The sequence below is a fragment of the Crocodylus siamensis genome, chromosome 15 (genome assembly GCF_052110815.1).
Source record: "Crocodylus siamensis isolate JL-2025a chromosome 15, ASM5211081v1, whole genome shotgun sequence".
NCBI classification, from domain to species: domain Eukaryota; kingdom Metazoa; phylum Chordata; order Crocodylia; family Crocodylidae; genus Crocodylus; species Crocodylus siamensis.
In genome coordinates this window covers 38,984,009-38,999,319 of record NC_143409.1, presented here as the reverse complement: position 1 = coordinate 38,999,319, position 15,311 = coordinate 38,984,009, and the positions used below count along the sequence as shown (strand labels likewise).

Here is a 15,311-nt window from a genome sequence, read left to right as displayed (position 1 = left end):
CCTCTTCACTCACCAGGATGCAGGTCCAGGGCCCTCATCCCCCACCCACAGGGCCCCTCACTTCCCCCTGCCCCCCAGCTGCTGGGGCTGAGGAGCCCCTGTCCCCTGCAGCAGCACCGGAGCCCTGGCTGCCACTCATGGGAGGTGGCGGCTGCTGCAGCCAGAGCCGGGAGCAGAGCATGGAGCCCAGCTCCCCACCCCCGCAGGCAGCATGGCCAAAGTAGAGTCTGTCGGGGGTGAAAGGGCAGGCAGCCCACTGCAGGCTTGGGCTCCCCACCCTGCTGCCCTCCCTCTGGAGCCTCAGTGACCCAGCAGGCAGGCCCTTCTTGGCAGGGTAGAGTAGGGCCAGGCAGAGAAGCTCCTTACCGTTAGGAGCTCTGCGCTGTCCTGATGCGGTGCCCTTGCCCTCCTGGCAGCAGCAAGGGGCATAACTCCTTGCCACCACCACCACTGCTGCCAGGCAAGCAGGGGATGCCTTGCCATGGTGGCGCATGGCTTACAGTGGCAAGGAGCTTCTCTGCCTGGCCCCACTCTGCCCTGTGCACCAAGTCCCACCCACTGGGCTGCGGAGACCCTGTCTGGAGGGCAGCAGGGTGGAGAGCCTGAGCCTGCAGTGGGCAGCCCACCTCTGCTCCACCCCATGCACAGAACTGGGGGGCATGTGCCCCACCCGGCGGGAGTGCATGCAGCAGCAGGGAACCAGTCCTGTTTCCCCCACACCCCGGATGAGCCACCCATGGCTCCATCCAGCTCCCTACTGGGGCCCTGCAGCTGTGCATTGCGGCCCTGGGCCCTAAGCCCCACATACTGCCTGGCAACAGCCCCAGCCCAACTCACTCCCTCCCTCCCTCCCTCTGGGGGCTCAATCCTCCCCATGACCAAATTTACCTGTGGTAGCTGTTCTCCAGGCTGCTTGACTACACCCCTTGCCTGACTGCCCTCCTCCCACTCCCCCCAGCCCTTTGCAGGCAGGTACCCTGCCAGCCTGTAGAGAGCTCTTTCAAAAGTGGAAAATCTGCATGTTTCTCCATTAAAATGAGAAATTCATGTTTTTCTCAGTTAAAAGGGAAACACATTTTTTCCTGTTTTTCCATGGGAAATGGAAACCCTGGATCCCTGTACACTACTCATTGGCCTGGCATAACCTCATTTTTTTAGCCATGTTCTAAAGCAAGCAAAACCTGGGGAATGAGGCTGAAGCTCCAACTCCCAGTTTGCTCGCAATTCTACAGCCATTTCTTTGTCATCCAGTATTCAAAGTTCATTCAAAATATTCATTATTTTTATAGTTCAGCACAGCAAATACCATTCAGTGTTCATACCAGTGTATATTAGAAATGCTTTATAAAATAATTATTCAAACATGGGTCTGGGTTTGGCATTTCCCAATGTGAAGTGTAACAGGAAACTAGCCTGGCTAGACAGTGATCTTTTCAAGGAGCTGAAATTCAAAAAGGAATCCTATACAAAGTTGAAATTTGGTTATAGTACAAGGGAAGAGAGTATAAGAATATAACACAGGCATGCATTAATAGGAAAATAGGAAAGCCAAGGCACAATCTAAGGGCCTTGTTACATGTTAGTTTTAGGCAGCTCCTAACTCCTGAATTGTCCACACATTCACACTTAATTTTAAGCACTCTTTAGGCATCTTAAAGTTATTCCACTCCAGCCTAGGTTTATCTCTAATCCATGTTACCCGGCTCATTTTAAAGTAAAGAATAGCCACTCTAGGCTATATGCTACAGTGAACATCCTCCCCAGCACCCCAGATCCCTGTTCACTGCCCCCTGCAACTAACTTGTGGCTTCCCATACTGTCTGTCCCTGGGAAGCAGGCATGAAAGGTTAACCTGATTGCCCAAATGCTGCTTTTCTCTGGGTAGCCCCACCCAGATAGCAGCAGCAGTCATGGCCAGACGGGCAGCTGGGCGGACAGGCACTCTGAGGGGCAAGGGAGGAGCAAGGGGCAGGGGGGAAGCCCAGAATGGGAGTGGGCTTTCCTTTCAGTCCTCCAGGCCCCTGCTGACCCACATGTGTGACTGCTCCAAACTTGAGCTAGTACTAACACTGATCAACATTTAAGCATCTCACAGCTGAAAGCTGTGCAAGGCCCTGAGATGCAGGCAGAGAAGGGACATCAAAGGCAATAAAAAGGTATGTCAAAAATAAAAGGAAGACTAGAGAAACCATAGGTCCATTATGACATTTGGAGGGTATAGTTATAAACAATGCAGAGAAAGCTGAAGTATTTAATGCCTTTTTATCTCAGTTTTCACAAAAAGAGGTGCTACCAGATGACAAGTGCAACTGACAGCAAAGATAGGGAAGGAGGCAAACAGCCTAGATTAATGGCAGAACAGGTGTGGGATTACTTTGAGAGGTTAGATGCTTTTAAGTCATCAGGACTGGATGGGACACACCCAGAAGGACTGAAGGGATGGGCTAAGGTAATTCCAGGGCCATGGGCCCTAGAAAACTCTTTGAAAACTCATGGAGATTGGGTGCAGTCCCAAATAATTGGAAAAGGGCAAATCTAGTCCCCATCTTTAAGAGAGGGAAGCAGGTGGATCCAGGGAACTATCAGCCTGACCTTGATTATGGTCAGGTTCTCAAAGAATCCATTGTGAAGCACCTAAAAGAGAATGGGCTGATCAGGAACAGCCAGCATGGATTCGTCAAGAGCAAGTCATGCCTGGCCAACCTGATCTCCTTCTATAATAAGGTGGCAGGGTCTGTGGATGAGGGGAGAGCAGTGGATGGCATATTTGTTGACTTCAGCAAGGCTTTTAACACTGCTGCCATGACATTCTTAACAACCTAAGGAAATACAGACTAGATGGAAGTATTGTAAGGTAACTAAACAGGTGGTTGAATCATCAGCTGGAGTACTGTGCGCTGGGCACCCCAATTCAACAAGGACGTGGAAAAACTTGAGAGGGTCCAGGGAAGAGACACCCCTGTGATCAGGGACTCTGCAGATCATACACATATGAGGAGAGGCTGAGGGACTTGGGCCTTCTTCAGCCTACAGAAGCAAAGGCTGAGAGGGGGCTTGGTAGTGGCTTACTGCTACATCACGGGAGTACATCAAGAACTCAGTGAACAGCTGTTCACCAGGACACCCCTGGGGAAGACCAGGAGCAATGGATACAAACTCCTGGAAGGCTGTTTTAGGCTCCATTCCAGGAAAAACTCCTTCACAGTCAGGGTGTCCAGACTGTGGAATAAACTCCCTTCAATGGTGGTGCAGTGACCTACCCTGGAAATCTTCAAAAGGAGACTGGACAGTCACTGGAACCCCTAGTTGATCTTACAGAAATTAAGAACAGAAAAAAATAAATAAACCTGTCAAAACCTGCTCAACTGTGTTATAACTAAAAAAGTATTATTATATTTAGTGTTATGTTCCATGCATATTCTACCACAGTAAGAATCAGAAGACCTACAGATGGCAGAGTTGCTTCACAAAATAATTATCTACAACTATACAAAGCCTATATTAATCTTTCTTGCTATTCTGTCTAGTTTCTTATGGCTTCTAAAATGTAGATCACAGTGGGCACATCTACACATGCTGTTAATATTATTGAATAAACTGGTGCAGTTCATACCAGAGTTTATTGCTCCTGGGTGCTGCCTTTTCACATGCACCCAGAACCATAGCATGTTCAGTAGGGTCGGAGCAGCCCCATCTGGCAGGGGAACTGGGAGTCAGCCTGCCAACCTGGGGCTGCTCTGACCCAACTCAGCATGCTGCAGAGGGGCTGGCTAGGGCAGGAGGGTGCTGTAGTACAGAGCTAGCCAGTAGGCAGTCCCTGCACTGAAGCACCCGCATGCTCCAACCAGCATCTACATGTGTGTTGCGGCACAGTAAATAATGGTGCCACAGGACAGTCCTTGTGTTTACAAGTACGAACCCATGGCAGCATTTATTAATTTATTGTGGCCTAATAGGGCCACGTGTGTGGGTGCTGAGACTTTACTGCAGAGCTAACTAGGAAACTCCACAGTAAATACCTCATGTAGACATACCCACTAGTGTCACTAGAGGGGCTCACAAATTACTCAAAAGAGCATGACCCTCTTATTCAGACACTACAATTAGCTGAACTAGCTGGTGTCTTTAAGGTTGCTGTGTATTCACATGTGGCATGCCACATTTTCCTTTTCAAAAGAATCTGGATAATTTGTTTTCTGTGGTAGGAGCATCGCTATCTCCTTTCTTCTTCAGATCAATGTTCCGACACAGAAACATGAGCCTCCTTTGACCAGATTGGTGGGAGCAGACATACTAGTTCTTACTACTGCCCCTTGGTAAAAGTAATTAAAAATATAGCTACCTAGCAATATTTGTTTTAGGTGGGAGAAAGTAACCACCTTTCCCAGCCCAGAAGAGAAACGATTCAAAGAATTTGCCTTCCTTTAGGACCTGATACATACTCAGCTGAGGAGTCTAAGGGGAGACAGGGAAAAGCTGGAAGAACAAAAAATGAACAAAAGTCAGGAACACCAGGACTATCAGGTGGGGTGCTCATGGTTAGTGGTGGGCCAGGTTTGTGTGGAGGAGAGAAGACATTTCTTTCTCTGTGGATTCAGGGGAGCTGGGTGTCTGGTTTTGTAAGCGTATGTTGCTGTATGTGGGGGTGCAGTAAGATGTGATGAAAAAGATGCTGTCTCTAGTGGGAGTCATTAGTGTCTGCAGAACAGAAGTACCCAGACATGATAGCCATAGAAACATTATTCCAAACATTAACAGAGCCTGCCTGTGCAGTGCTGGCTGCCTAAACCTGCAGACAGACCGCTCCAGGGCCAGAGATGTGAGCAATCTCAGCTTCTGTTATAGGAAGTGGGAATTCAGGGTGCTTCGAATTTCTGCAGGTCGGGCCCATTGAGCCTTATAGAGCGCTCCTTTGAACCACTGTGTGCTCCCTATCTCCCTCACTCTGCATCTGATCATTGCAGGAGAAGACTAAAACTGAAGGGCAGAAAATTGTCTCTGAATTTGAGCCACTGTGCCAGCTCATGAAAGAACAACAGTGCCTCCTGCTGGCCGGGTTGGATGAGCTGGACAGGATGATTAAGACGAGTCAGAAGGAAACTCTCACCAAGCCGTCTCGGAGATTTCCCTTCTCAACAGCCTGATCATTGAGATGGAGGGGAAGTGCCAGCAGCCCTCAAGTGATTTCTTGCAGGTGAGACATGTTAAACTCCTTCAGTCCCTGCAGAGGAGGAAAAGGCCTGAATTACAGGTACAGGGCGATCAATAGGTCAGGGCTTATAAACTGGCCAACTTTTATTCAGATGCTTGTATGGATCTCACGGTCTTAAAACATTCCTAGTGTATGGCATGTCTGGCTGAGTTCCTGCTTCCCTTCCTCTCCTAGGACATCAGAAGCACCTTGACTAGGTATGTGGCTCAATCTCCCTCCCCTCTGATTTCATGATTCCAGGGAAGGCCTTAGTGTCCTGACCCATCTCCCCAGGGCACCACACTTCAGCACATGGGGCAGATCACCTTTTGGAAAGAAATGAAGTTCACATGCTGAGGTTGTTCCCCTTCCAGTAAAATCTCTCCCATGTAGTGGGAAAGGTTATTAACCTTCCATTTTCTATAAAGGAGTAATACCATGCGGACCGGCTTCCTAAGGACTATGCCTCCTTACCTTTCAACCTCTTGTTACAGTCATAGAATCATAGAAAATGAGGGTTGAAGGGACCTCAGGAGGTCACATCTAGTCCAACCCCCTGGTCAAAGCAGGACCATCCCCAACTAGATCATGCCAGCCAGGGCCTTGTCTAGCCAGGTTGTAAAAATCTCCAAGGATGGAGCTTCCACCACCTGTCTGGGTAATCTGTTCTAGGGTTTTACTACCCTCCTGGTGAGGTAATTTTTCCTAATAACCTAAACTTCCCTCACTACAACTTGAGCCCATTGCTCCTTGTTCTGTCATCTACCATCAATCCTGGCCTTGTGAGACATCACCCAAGGTATAAATCTCCTGAGGGAGAACAGCAGGTGTGGACACTGGGGACATGTATGCCCAGTCTAATGCCTGGAGAGCAGATGGTCACAGTACGAAGGCCATCAGCCATGTAGGGCATATTCTGGTTGCCAGAGAATGAAGGCAGAGTAGTCACTTGGACATGGAGACTCCAGTCCTATCTTATCCTTAAGGATGTTCTGGAGCAGGGGTTCTTAACCTCCAGCCCAGAGGCCAAATACAGCCCACCGAGAAATGGCATCAGGCCTGCAGGGTTTCCTCATGGGTCAGAAACTTGACAGCAGGGAATGGTGGAATCTCCACATGGCTGCTCTAACCTCACCCAGGCCATTGCCCACACAGCAGGATCAGGGTCAGGCCACCCCGATACATCCAAATCATGCCAGACTGCTTCCCCCTGCATGTCGAGATCAGGGCCATTTTGCCGCCTGCCCCCACCCCCCATCAGGATCAGGGCCAGGCTGCTTCCCCACCCCACCCCCAAAAATCAGATGGGGGGGGTCCCTCTGCTCCCCCACACATCTGGATCAGGGCTGCCCTGACCCTCCCCACACCTGCCCTTGCCCCATGCATCCAGACCAGGGCTGGGACCAGGATGTTTCCCACCCCACCCCAACCCATACCCTACCTGTTTTCAGGTTGGGTCTTGTCTTCTCCACCTCTGCCCCAGGCAGATGGATCAAGGTCCGGCTGTGCAACCCTCCACAGCTGGATTGGGACCACTGGCTGGATCTGGCCCACAGAGGGACCTGGCACCACCTATTAGGCCCATGGGGTGAAAAGGTTGGGCACTACTCTTCTGGAGGATTCAGGGTGGAAGGCCCTTCTGGAGGGAGCTGGCACTGTCAGGGTTCGTGTTGCACCAACCTTCAGGCTGGGATACATAGAGGCAGCCAGCCGCCCAGCCCCTGGATCTAGCAGCTGCCTCTAGTATGACTCTAGACTGTTTCTTTCTTTCCAGGTGCATGAAAAGAAAGTTCCAGCATGTGGTGGAGATGTGCCCAGAGGGGGAAAGAACCGTGGTGACTTCTCTGAACAAAATCAAAATCTAAAGAAGATGCTAGGTACTGAGATGGGATCTTAGAGGGAAATAAAGTTGCATCCCTGGAATGGTAGACAGGGGGTTACCAAAGATAAAACCTTCATCTTCTGGGATCAAATATAGAACCTAAATCCACCCAGCCGGCATGGCAGATTCCAGGAGTTTCGGTGCCTGTAGACATGCAGGGACGATGCTCCAATGCGCTGTAATTAAGTGAGTCTGCTTAAGCATGCTAATTAGCATGCTCCAGCAGCCTTCACATCTCATGTAATCAGTGTCTCCACACTTCAAAATGGGAGCAGGGGCACTTTAACTAAAGCTCATCAGATGAACTTTAGTTAAAGGGCCCCCACCGCCTTTTCAAGGCATGGGACACTGAATACATGAGACCCTGCAGGCGTTTTAAATTAGAGCAGCTCTCAGAGCTCCTCTAATTAACATAGTCCCCTCCACCCCCGCCATGGAGCATGTGTAATGGGTCCCAGGATGTCTGGCTCTGACTTTGTTGCTTTGGGCAAGTTTTTATGGCTGAAAATTTACAAAACTGGTAAAATTTGGTGCTTCACATCATCATTGCCCCAACTACAGAAAGGCTGGGCATTTGATTCAGAGCTGCTCTGAATGATGTCAGGTATGGTCAGCAGGAACTGCAAATCCCTGTCCTGACTGAGAACCAGGGCCTGGATGGGCTGGAAATGGAGGGGAAGGGGGACCAGGCCAGAGGTGGGGCAGGGCAGGGCAGGCCAAGAAGAAAGGGCCAATACCTGAATGAGATAGCACTTCTGGTAGTTTGTATCTACATAGGACTGAAGTGGAGGGAAAACTTTGCCAGGATGCCAGAACCTCTCCAGCATGAGCCAAAGCCTGTGCCAGCCAAGGAATAAGTGAATCATAAACTATTTTTCTGTGCCAGGAGCCATTTCACCAATGCCAACTTGATCTTGCCATTCCCTGGTTTTGATTGTCATTTTCCGGTACCAGTGAAAGCAGGATGGGCTAAGCACTGAGCAGCCGCTGGAAAAGATACGTTTTACCTTCCCAACTTTAATTGCTCACTTACAACTTTCTTCCTTATTCTGTCTACTGGGAAAAAAGCATCCTCCCTTGGGGGAGCAGGGAGAAGCGGAGGCAGTTTCTGCAGCCACCACCGCAACAGCTTCCAGCAGCAAGGGAGAGGAGCTGCCCTGGCATCTCCTTAAATTCAGGCACTGAGGACGGAGACAGAGCTGCCCAGGATGTTCTGAATTGTAATTTCTGTGACTTTCTCCTGGCTCCATCATCTGACCTGGAGAAGGATGGGGGGGACCTCAGGGATCATACAGCAAGGGTAAGCTAAGACAAAAATACCCATATGTGCCCCCCACAAAACTGCATATTTTCACTGCCCGGCACCCAAACTGCCTCAGCTACATCACTCAATATGGGCTGACATTTTACATGTCTTTTATATCAGTTCAGAGAGTAGGGACCTTCCACAGAGCTGAGTTGTGTCTTTAATACTCCGATTCATTCCCTTTCTCTCTTGGCAGAAAATGTGACCATGGATCCAGACACAACGCATTGCCGACTTGTCCTGTCAGAGGATCGGAAATGTGTGAGATGGGGAGACACGGAGCAGGATCTGCCCAACAACCCTGAGAGTTTGCTCCATGGTTCTGTGTGCTGGGCTGCGAGGGGTTCACCTCAGGGAGACACTGCTGGGAAGTGGCAGCGGAGGGGGTAGGAGTCTGGGCCGTGGGGGTCGCCAGAGAGTCTGTGACGAGGAAGGGACGGCTCATCCATAACCCTGAGGCAGGGATCTGGGCTATGGAGCTGTTCTGTGGTCAGTGCAAGGCTCTCACGTCCCCTCATTTTACCCTCCTGTCCCTGCCTCACGTCCCCAGGAAAGTTTGCATCACTCTGGACTATGAAGGAGGACTTGTGGCATTTTCACATGCTGATAACGATGACCCAATCTTCACATTCCCCCCAGCCTCGTTCACTGGGGAGAAAATCCACCCTTGGTTCTGGGTAGGAGAAAGATCCCTGCTTATACTTTGTCCCTGAGACATGGGAGACAGAATAGCCCAGAGAAATGATAACATCCTCTGTGAGCTGCAAAGAGCCTGTCTATTCAGCTCCTGTTTTCTCACCTCTATAACAAAAATCTCAGAGGATTTGCACTGTAAAAGCCACAGAGAGCAGCACGTGCTTTGGATAGATAAAGCAGTGCTATTGAAGTAGGCACCATTACTTGTTCGTCCCTCTGCCTTACTGCTCTGGAGACTCCAGTCACATTGTCTGTGCAGTGGGAAACCCCAAGCTGAAGAGCAAAAGGCCACTTTAGTCCAAAGGTGAATGCTCCTTGGCCTTCTTAAGCCAGGGAAGAAGCTCCTGTTGGAGGCTATGCATGACAGAAACACTGATTTTAATGAATGAGAACATTGTGCCTGGGGAAAAGCCAGAAGCTCCACTCCTATTGTGAGCATTTTATGCAAATCTATTTAATTTGATCTCCTTTGAGTCTTCCTGTGGGCGTGTGTACATGAGACATTTACTGCGCAGTTAACTAATTAACGGTACGGTAAACATCTCAGCATCTATTTGGTCACGCAAAACTAATAAACTCTGCAGCAAGGAGGGTTTTTTGTGCACAGTAGCACTTGTGTAGATGCTGCCTGCTGGCCAGTCCCACACTGAAGCACTCTCATACCCCAGCCCTCTGCAGCATATTGAGCCCCGTCAGAGCAGCCCCAGGTTGACCCCCCAGATCCCCAGCCAGTCAGGGCTGCTGCGATCCAGCTCAATGTGCTGTGGTCCAGGTGCGCGTGGAAATTGCATGACCAGGAGCTTCGCAGGAGTTTATTGCTGTGTGTTAATGGCTTATGTAGATGTGCCCTGTATGAACTCCTGCAGCAGGGCGAAACTTGCCTTCCTGGCCTTATCCATACTAGTGCAGCCATGCAGCATGTGGTGCAGCAGACACACCTACTCTGTCCAATACTGATTTATTTTTTTTGCTGCTGGAATTCTAGTTCAGTGATCTTATTCCTTCAGTTTGGGCCATCTAGGTTTAAGTTAAACCGGTGCCATAGGTAATCGCATCACAAATAGTCTTCCCAGTTCAGCTGGAGAAAGTCTCAGTGCAAGTGGTATAAGCTGATATGTCAGGAGAGCCAAATCCAGAGGTCAATGACTATGTAGACTGAGCACTCATCTAGAGGAGGTGAGATCCCTGTGCCAAGGGCTGTTTATGCATTTTATTCAATGGCAGCCTTATCTAAAATGCAAGCTGCTGAGGCCGCCATGACAGCCACCGTGCTGGCCATGCCCCAAAACAGAATGTTAGACAACTAGGAAATGTTATTGGCAAAAACCCAGGTAAGGACTGAAGAATGGACTTTTAGATCTAGACATTGAAGTTCCCCTAACCTCCTGGTGTGAATGTGGATATTCATGGCTAATTTCATTTCAGGAAAGATAACCAGAAATATGCAAAATTTCTTTCTTATAGAATACACCTAACTAGAAAAATTTACAACCAGCATACTGAGCACCCACGTCTTAAGAGAACATTTACAAACACAAGATAAATCTGTTTTTCTTTTCTCAAGGATGCTCGCATGTAGAAAATGAAGCTCATTTTACAAAGCCTTAGTCTGGCATAAAAACAAGACAGCTTCCTTCTACTCTTTTTAATTCCTAATTCATCCAAATTGAAGGCCAAATTCTAATCATATTACTTAGTGTTGTGCGTTACCACTAGGCCATATGCCCTCTCACTTTATGTAAAATGTTTCATTTCTCAGGGAGCCATCGGTTTCAAAACCCATCTCACAGAATTGCAGTCCTTTTCTTTAAGAGCAGTATTCATATCCCTGCAAAAGTTCCCACAAGTGAAAACTGGAAGCAGCAAAATACCACAATGATTCCTATGAATCACACAACTAATCTATTCCTTTGCTCTTTGCTTTCATCAAAGGGTATAGACAGGTTTAACAACTGCATCAATATCAGCTGATATTGATTTTTATGCATTGTAGCAGCTTGTATCAACTTGTTATAATGCAACTTTCAGATCTGCATGATTTTGTACCAATGCATCTGCAGCAAAACTGCTACAGCTGTAACCATGATTTATTCAGAGTCAATATTAAGGTAACTTACATTACTTGTATTGCTACAGGACCATGAAGCTTTGACTATTAAATTGTAACAGCTGCTGCATGTTCCTGAGCAGTTCTCCAGGATCCACTTTTGAAGCAGCTAAAATGTACACTTGTCCGTACCCCAAGTTAACTATTTCAGGAGTCCATGTACATAAGCACTAGCACTGTGTCATAGTTTGATTATTTTATATCAAGGTTCTAAGTGCAACAGGAAGGAATTGACAAGCTGTATAATAAATTACACATTGTAGCACAATACCAAGCATACTCTGGAATTTAAGCAAAAGATCACTGTAAATACCAGTCTCGACAGTTTTGTTAAACAAGGCTTATGTACACTACCACGATTCTGCCAGCATGGCTTCTACTGGTAAATCTCACTACTGAGACCACCTTCTGCTGGCCAAGGAGATTTGTTGTTGGTACAATTTTAAACAGTTCCCCAAGCTAAATAAAGAGAGGTAGTTAGCCACTTTAGTCCTTACGGTGCTGCCCTCCCTTGCCTTCTTCCTGACTTGAGACCACTGCATTTAGAAAGCTGTATAAACAGAGTAATATCAGGGGGGGAGTACTACTAGGCAACCTTTTTCAGCAGGCATGCCACAAATTAGCCCAGTACCCTCACTAATGCTATTCCAATCCCCTTTCCCTGCCCAACCTACTACTTTGCTTTTTGCTTCCTGGGCCATGCTCCCTACCCAATCGACTGCTCTGCCTTCTCTGCTGTCCTTATGTCGGGTGCCACACACACAGGCTGCCTGGGCCACTTGTGGCATAAATGCCACAGGTTGGCCACCCCTTATACAAACACAAGAACATTTTTGCTAGTAAGCAGCATCTGCAGTAGGGTTTTTGCTGGCCTAGGGATGTCACCTACAGGTGATTTCTTAAAAATTAATATACCTGTGCTAGAAGAACTTTAAAATGTAAACTAAGTGATACTAAAACAATTAGAATAGTAGGGATGACAAGTTATACCACATTTACCCAATTACAAAATGAATTCCATTTTAAGATGACCCCTCAGTAATTAGATTCTATAAGGGAAATTATAAATGTGTTAACATTTTCCATGTATAGAATCTAATTAATGGAAGATCTTCTTAAATTCACACACCCCCTGCTGTGGCAGGGGAAGCAGCAGCAGAGGGGCAGGGGGTGAGAGACCAGATCCTCACCACTTGCTCCCCTAACCCTTGCCCTCTCTGCCTGCCGCACTGCCCCTTGCCCTTCACAGTGTCTTCCCCCTCTGCTGCCAGGCCACTGCCTCCCTGCCCCTTTCCTCCTATGCGTGTGCCTACCCCCACCCCCTACTCCCCCTGCAGCCTGCGTCCTCACCCCTTGCTCCATGCCTTTTTCTGCCCCCTACCCTTCCGTGTCTGTGTTTGACCTCTGCCACCTGTGTCCCCATGCCTGCCCAGAGCAGAAGGTAAGGCAGGGAGGGCATCTGGGGGAGTACAGGCTGCACAGGGTCCCCTATATTCCCCGTGAGCTACACACTCAGGTCTTCCCTGTTCCCCACTAAAACCGTCTGGTCTCTCCTGTGTTTTCCTTGGTATGAGCCCCCGCTAAAATCATCCCAGCCCAGGGCAGGTGGCAAACTTCAACTTCAATTTGAGTAAATACAGGACTTCTTAAATTCTATCAAACCCTCTTCCAGCTCCAGTCCCAGCTATCCCTAGCTGGTGCTGCAATACCATTTTTCAGGCAAACTCCACAATCAAGTTGGACTGCATTATGCTGAAATGATGTGCTTGTCCTGGGACAAACTTTTTCATGAGGAAAAGAGCTGTACTTCTAACAAAACCTAGGGACAGCCTACAATGCCTTGTGTTAGTATGAGGAAAATCACTGAGATACCAAGGTGAGACAACAGATTTATATGATAAGTGATAAAGTTGTTGTTAATTTAAATTAATTACATTTATCAGGCTACAAAAATGAGTATGTATAACAGATCAGACAAACATTTTGACCTCTAAATCCTGACTGCTTTGTCCAAATCTATCCCCCCATTCTGCCAAGCATATGCTTAGGTATTCTGTTGCAAGTAAACTGACTGCTGAGTCAGGAACAGAATTGGCAGAAATAATTGTGCTGTCTCCTAGCCTCTGAAGATTTTTAAGCAATTAAATTTTGAGAACAGGTTGATAACCTAATCAAGGTGGAAAATGTTGTTAAGTGACAGGTTTCAAACACTTAGATACCATACCTAGAACCACAAGCATGAACACTATCCCAACCATTTTTAAATTAATTTGATTGTGAGGCAATGGATGCTGTACAAACATTTGCTTAAATATCAAATACAGCTGAAAGTACAGATTTCCCACGGTGTTTTATTTAACACTAATCAGCCACATTTGCAATAAACCTTGGTTTATAAATCTGATGTCTTAAAGCCACAAACGATTCACTAAGGTGAGGAAAATACACAGATATTTATATGCAGGCTTGAAACACACCATGGCCAATACTTCAGTTGCCCTAAACAGCCCTGTAGCACATTCTTCAGTAATGGATAAGGAAATGGATTTATTAAATGTTCATATGGCCAAATCCTTTAGAGCTTTTTCAAGCAAAAAACTTACTCAGAAAAAAATCTTATTCACTTTGGTATAAATTGTGTACTATCATTTAATTTAAGAACATGATATGGGATGCATAAATAGTGCTTTTCACTATGGGTGTGCAAAACAGGCCCTATTTGATTTGGATTTGGCCCAAATCAAGGACAGCGATTCAATCCATTGAGTTGGATCACTGTCCCCGATTTGATTCGGCCAAATCCGAATCTGATGATTCGATGCTAATTTGGCAAATCAGCGATTCAGACACAGGCACAGCTTTAAAAGTTTTTTCTACATACCTTGAGATAGCAGTGCAACTCGTGATCACTGCAGTGCTGGGGTGAATGAAGCATCCTACAGCAATGCGGGGAGCTCTCTAGCGTGCTCAGCAGCAAATCCAGAAGTGGACCAGAAGTACTTCTGGTCCACTTCCAGGTCTGCCAGGGAGTGCGCTGGGGGGGCCCCCTGCACTCCCCCAGCTCGGCGATTGGCTGTAGGGGGATGCCAGGTGCCCCCCCCCAGACCCAGGAGGCACCAGTCACTGAGCTGGGGGTCGCAGGGGGGAGGGGGGACACCCAGCATGCTCCCTGGTGGACCTGGAAGTGCTTCTGGTTCACTTCCAGGTCTGCTGCCAACCGTGTTGGGGAGCGCCCTGTGCTTCTGTGGGACACTCCATCCACCCCAGCACCACAGCGATCATGAGTTGCCTGCTACCTAGAGGCATGTAGAAAAAACATTTAAAGCTATTCTCTATGTCCGAATCACCAAACCTGTCTGAATCTGTCCGGATCAATTTGGAGGTTTCAGAATTGATTCACAGAGATTAAAGTGTCCTCTGATTCAATTTAGATTCAGAGATTCGGCCACAGAATTGGGCCAAATCTCCACCAAATCAAATCAGGAACCAAAGCTTCATACAGCCCTACTTTTCACCTCTAGGTCTCCAAATTTTACATGATGGTGACCAAGCACCAGTAGTTAGGAAAACTGGCACTGAAATGCCTGGCACATGTTCACTTAATGGCGCACTGGGATCTGTTCTCTGATTCCAACAATTGCACTTCCTGCATGTCACACATGTATGGCAAGACGTACTACTTCAGGATCAGGGATCAGATCCAAATTGCACCAATTGCATCATGATCCCAGGCTCCCCCTGAACTGGCAAGTAGAAAGCTGAGTGCCCAAATAACCAGTGAGGTCCTGGGTATGGGGCTGACAAACTGCTGATTGTGGCTCCTAACACGGGGACTGCACCAGAGCTGGTCCAGAGCCTTGCCATGCAGTTGGCATCAGGCTGCATGTTAAGGACTCTGCCACACAGTCAGTTTAAGACATGATGGAACCAGCCACAAAATGATTCCACATATTTTTTAGAATAATATTGTGGTTTATTCCATATGTTATTGTGCTGTTAACTGCCTGAATGTGTGGCTTGGTTACTGTTTAAAACGTTATTAACTAGTTAATCCCGTCTAAAATATAACGTCTGTCAGAGGCCTGAGAGTCAGCAAATCATTGGAACTTACACTCTGATCCTCAAGATT

At 47.6% G+C, this 15,311-nt stretch overlaps 1 pseudogene; it reads left to right on the top strand.

Annotated features, from left to right (window-relative positions):
- The first annotated feature begins 5,152 nt into the window (after positions 1 to 5,152).
- Positions 5,153 to 14,033, top strand: LOC149852376 (E3 ubiquitin-protein ligase TRIM39-like; annotated as a pseudogene).
- The last annotated feature ends 1,278 nt before the right edge of the window (positions 14,034 to 15,311 follow it).